We start from the raw sequence: 6,000 nt of genomic DNA, 5'->3' as shown, positions 1-6,000 counted from the left end.
TTCTTTGGAATGAAATTTTAATCTTTTTTATAGAAAACACCTTTTTTGTTGAAAATTTAACTTTTGATTTCCTGAAAAAATCTTCTTTTCATTTGACGTTTCGGTAAAAAATTTGTCTCGTGGCAGACATTTTTTGTTGCTTGAAAATTGTACGATTTTTTTGGAAATTCTTAATTCTTAGGTTGAAAATGAATTTATGCCTTTTTGGTATGAATAGGGGAAGCTGAAAAGAGACTATTTGTACTGTAATTTCGGTAAGAATTTATTTTGAATTCAACTGATTTGAGATGAAATTATAATTTTTTCTCTTAAAAATGCAACATATTTCTACTTAAAATCTCAGAACCTTAAAAAGTTTTATAAGAAAGTCAATATTGTGCCTATATTAATTTTCTTTAAAAGAATTTATTCTCTTATTACCCTGCTTTTCGTGCGAAGTCTCTCTATTTCGACAGTTTTAAGATCATTTTAGGCTCTGAATTCTCCAATTCAGGAAAAGAGTAATTATTTTACAAATACCCCGTCTTACCCCAACTGATTTTTCTACTGCGATTTCGCAATCCAGTGGATACGAAACTTTATAGTTGGACGAGAATATACAAAGAATGTATTGGGTTTTATAAGGCTGGATTTTTCTATTAGATTCTTCAATTCAGTAGATACAGAATAGAAAGCTTCTCTCCAAAGAATATAAGTCTTGCTATGTTGAATTTATCAACTGTAACTTAAAATTCAGTTGATACAAAAGTTCAGATTGGGACGAATTTTACAAGAAGATATTGCCTCAACAAATTGGATTTTTCTGATGGATTTTCTGACTGAAATCATAGGGGAAGACTTGATTGAGAAAAACATGCATTGTGTTACCAGTTTGGATTTTTTTACTGAAAATGTGTATTCAGTGGCTGCACTACTGTGACCTTCAGACAAGGGTTAGAAGAGACCGTCTAACTGTTATCGCATTTTCTACTGACAATTTAAATTCAGTGAACACAGATACTTATAGTCAGACGCGGCTTGAATGATAAGAGTTTGAGAAGAGTAGTTGAACTAAAAAAATGTTGTTCAATAAAAAAATTTATTGGTTAAGGGCCAGTGATTATTTTTCTTTAATTCAAAGAAATTTCGTTGGTACAAACTAATGACTTTATGATGAAATTGAACATTCTTGTTTAATTTTAAATGATTAGATTTATCTTAAACTTGGGTCTGGTTAAATGAAAAAATGAGCTTAAAGAAACGGTTTCCTTAATTCAAAACAAATATTCTTCTCAGTTTTCAAGAAACTAACCTTTTTTCTGACATGTTGACTTTACGGACTTCCTTTATTCTCCGCTTTTGCCCTGTTTTCAAGCAAGTTTCCTTTTTCTCCATTTTCTCGTTTTTTCGTTTAAATGCGAACTTAATTAATAGAACCCAACGAAAAAATCCAATTATTTTTGGTTGAGCGTTCATCCTTTTTAATAGAAAAGTCTTTTATTATTTATTGATTGAAGATGAAACTTTTTTGGTTAAAAGTTCGTTTGTTTTGTTTCTTGGTTGAGAATTCATTTTTTTTTAAATTGAAAATCTCACCACTGCATTTCTAGTTCAAAATTGATAACTTTTAGTTAAAAATTTAACTAATTGGCTAAAAATTAATGTTTTTTTCTTTAAAATTAGTCTTTCTTAGTAGAAAATTAATATTTTTCGTTGAAAATTAAGTTATTTAATTTAAAGCTTAACGTTTATTAAATTTTTCTTAATTTAACCACTTGGTTAAACATTGATTTTTTCTAGTTAACAATTAAAATATTTTGTTGAAAATACATTTCGCAGTCAGAAAATTCAATTATTTGGTTAAAAATTTAACTAGTTTGTTAAAAACTCAATTATTTTATGGAAAATGCTAGGATAATAATTACAATTAAACTAATTATATGTGAATGCAACTGTTTGATTGGTAATTTATTTGCCTTTGTTGAAAATTCAACTGTGTGGATAAAAAGTCTTCTTTTTTAGTAGAAATTGCAACTGTTTTTTGAAAATTCGTCTTTTTGGTTAGAAAATGCATATTTTTGGATTGGAAATCAATCTTTTCTGGTATATTATTTTTGAGTACATTTTTCTTGGTTGAGGTTGAACTTTTCTTGTGAATATTATACTATCTTCTAGAAAATTAGTCTTTTTGGCTAGAAAATTTAAGTTTTCGTTCGAAAATACCAATGTTTTCACTCGAATTCGAATCTTTTATGTTCGAAAATTCTACCGTTTTGTTAAAAATTCAATTATTTGGCTGAATTTTTTGTTTTGCTTGCATACTGAACTATTTTATTGTAAATGCAACTATTCGGTCTAAAATTAATGTTTTGTTGGTGAAAATTCTATTTTGTTGAAAGTGCAATATATTTCGACTTAAAATCCTAAGGACTCCAAATCAATTTAAAAATAATATGTATACATTAGTTTAATTTGAAAGAATGTATTTCCCTTTTGTTCCTTTTTTTCGTGAAAATCATCTTACTTTCCCTGTTTTAAGAGCAATTCGGTCGATGAAGTCTGATGAAAACCTAAAAATAGACTATACTTCAAACTTACCAAAAGTTAGAAGTTTCAGAAAGCAATGGAAAAACGGTTTTGATCCACTCGAACCATTTTCCTGAAGAGTGGCTCAATTACGATTAGCTACGTCTGTTGGTTCTTATTGCAAATGCAAGAAAGTAGTTTTTAGGTACTTATCGTTAGCTCGACAGCACCAAGTTGTAACAAAGGTTTTCCAGAGGATAATCGTGGGGCTGGAGGTTCAATGTTCACTGGGAAAGGGGTTGGGTAAGGGGATTTAAGGAAAGCTTGTCTGTCGAACAGCTAATAAGATTTCCTCTCGCCTAATCATTTCCGCTTTCCTACTTTCTCCCCTCTTTCGGCACCAAATAATTTTCCCAGGTGACGTCAAATAATTTTCCGAAACGACACTTAATTATCGGAAAATTCTGCGGGAAGCATATCGGATCGCATATATACGCTAAAGGACCCATTATACTCGCGGTTATCCTACTATATTATATGGTACGCCACCCTTCCACCACCCTTATACTATAGTCACTCTTGTATCACCCAATATAATAGAGATATCTATAGGAAACGATTCGTTAATACCATTCTTATTCTAATAAAGGGGTCATCTATTATAAAATTTATAAAAGTTGTATTGAAATAAATTGCATTATGGAAAAATAAAACTGCCTAACTCTATTAAACCTTATTTTACAAAAGAGACAAGAAACCTTTTCAGGTGAAGAATTTTCCACATAATTTTTTATTGTTGCGGTTTGGAGGGACTGTTTATAGACCACTATGTCAAAAAATGGGTGGCACTACAGAAGCATTTTATAATTTCATGGACATTTCAATAGAGTAGGGCGGTTTAATATTCTATAAGATTAGAATGAAAAGAATACAGTAAATCGTTAAGGAAATAATGTGATATAATTATTTATACATTTTTTACAACGGAAAATAAGTAATTGACATAAATGTCAGGGAGTTTGGATAGTGAAAGTCAGAACTGGGAATTTTTTTCATGTCAGGACATTTTTTCGAGCGTGCTTAAAATTTTTTTAAATTGTAATACAAAAATAAATAAATTTTTTCTTTTGGAAAAGTAACGCTTAGCACTTGATTTATATTTATTTATATCAAATTTCTTTTCAGCATTTTCACTAATCTCAGGAAAACAAAATCTAAAATTTAAAAATTGATCCTAAAAACTTTTACCACTAAGAAATGTATTTCATAATTAAATGAAAATCGTTATTAATTTTATATATGAAAAGTGCCGTTTTGATACAGGCAGATATTTATGTGGACTGAAAAAACATTTATTATTAAACGCTTGATCATTGTATACTTATTAGAGTCATCTTAAGAAAATCCTTTCTTTTCATCTGAAATGCCTTCCGTAAAAATGGTTCCTTTTTGTTCCAAAATGTCCCCTTAATTTTCACTGAAATTGAGAAAAAAACTTTTAGGGACATTTCAAGCCTATCTTCGCCAAAAAATCTCATTTTATTTTCATTCTTGCTGTTAATCGATTATTTTACTTTGAAATAAATCTGTTGTTTTATTTTTGTTGAAATACATCACCGAGATTTTCGAGAGAATTAAACAAACTATATTGAGGGGTCTCTCAAGCGTATTTTTAGTTTGAAATTAAAAAGAATAAAATAAATGTGTGCCAAATTAAAATAATCCATTAACGGTGATAGTTAATATTATCAATTTTTTGCAAAATGGGGCTAAAGAGTTCTGAATATATATTTTTAAATTCTGCAAAATAGGTGAGTGTTAGATTTTGCTAAAAACAAAACAGAAAACGTATTATAAAATAAGATTATCCATTAGCAACAACAGTTAAAATGAAAAAAGCGATTTTTTCCACGATTTTTCCAAAATTCCAAAATTATCTTCACTGCGGATGACGTGTATGCGCGTCATGAAGAAAAATCTCTAATGAAATGACAGATTTCATTGAAAATTGGACTATGAGGTTATTTGAATGTCTGAATCCGCATTTGGCATCCGAAATCTAAAATTCAAAATGGTAGATGAAATATAGCGCACAGAAATCACGTAAAAATGGCCGATTGTCACGAAACTTGCTGTGTTGAAGTTTTATTAGATCTCTGAATCCGAATATGGTACCATAATTCCAAAATTCAAAATGGCGGATCCAATATGGCCACCAAAAGTTTTTAAGAACTCAATGATTTGGCGGATTTGGATGAAAATTGATACTATAGAGATCTTTATAGCGGTAAAAATGAATATGGCTTCACATTAAAAAATCTATTAGCCATTGTCATGGGGGACTTACGACGTCAAATCATCGCCACATTGGATCAGCTTTTTAGAAATTAAAAATTTGGACCTGAATTGCGTCTTCAGCGATCCAAATAACCTGCTTGTACTAATTTTCATCCAAATTCGCAAACTTATTGGTTTTTACAAAATTTTTAGTGGTCAACATTGGATCAGAAATTTCAAAATTTCGTTTTTTGACATTGAATTCGTATTCAGAGCCCCAAATAACCCCCTGGTGCCAATTTCCATCCAAATCCGAACTCATTGGATTTTTCAAAATTTTTGGTCGCCATATTGGATCAGAGTATTCGAAAATTCGAATTTTGACCTTGAATTCACATGCAGCGATCAAAATAACCCCCTTATGCCAATTTTTATCTAAATCTGTCAAATCATTACATTTTTTCGCAATTTCGGTCTAGCTAGTTGAAAAAACCACAGATTTTGAGCCCACTTTGTGATTTCCAGTCTACACAGTGAAGGGTTTAAGAGACCCCTCAAAATATATATTTTTAAATCATGCAATACTTTAAAGGGGTTTTGGGCTAGAACTCGTTGAAAACTGCAATGCTAAATACTTGAAAGGCTCCGCATCTCGAAAAATTATACCTGAAAAAATAATACTTTTGTTAATACTTACATATTATTAATAGTATAATATTCATAATATAATACTTCAACTTTAATCTAATTATTTGAAAAAACAACTCAAGGCCTTTTATTCTTAACACTCTAAAGTTAAGGACTTAAAAATCTAGATTTTTAAAATATCTTACAGTTTTTAGTTAATCAGATTATGGAATTAAACCTGCATTTTCTTCAATGTAACACCTGTATATAATCATAAAAATGTGTTTTCTGTACGAAACTCAATTCCGCTTAAAAGTGGAGTTTAACGGTTTTAACTTTCCATAGTTCTCTAATAAATGTCATACATTGGTTTTGTTGCATTTTACACATTTTTCCTATCCACTATAGTGAGGTCGTCCCTATCAAAAGAGTTCCCAGGTCACTGAAACTAAATAAACTTTCTGAGCATGTCATGAAAAATCTAAAGTCAGACATAGCAAAAACTCACTTCTAATTTACAAGGGCGAGCAAAAACTTTATAAAGGGAAAACAAGATAAAAATGTAGAGAGTACCTGATGCTTGTACATCAC

The 6,000-nt window shown here is 30.0% G+C and overlaps 1 protein-coding gene across 1 annotated transcript in view; it reads left to right on the top strand.

The window, feature by feature from the left end:
• The window catches only part of LOC117170934, a 507,802-nt gene that overhangs the window by 33,049 nt on the left and 468,753 nt on the right, over window positions 1-6,000 (top strand). The window lies entirely within an intron of this gene.

The sequence above is a fragment of the Belonocnema kinseyi genome, chromosome 4, assembly GCF_010883055.1.
Source record: "Belonocnema kinseyi isolate 2016_QV_RU_SX_M_011 chromosome 4, B_treatae_v1, whole genome shotgun sequence".
Taxonomy (NCBI): domain Eukaryota; kingdom Metazoa; phylum Arthropoda; class Insecta; order Hymenoptera; family Cynipidae; genus Belonocnema; species Belonocnema kinseyi.
The sequence above is the reverse complement of the archived record's forward strand: the minus strand, read 5'-3'. Positions and strand labels throughout refer to the sequence as shown.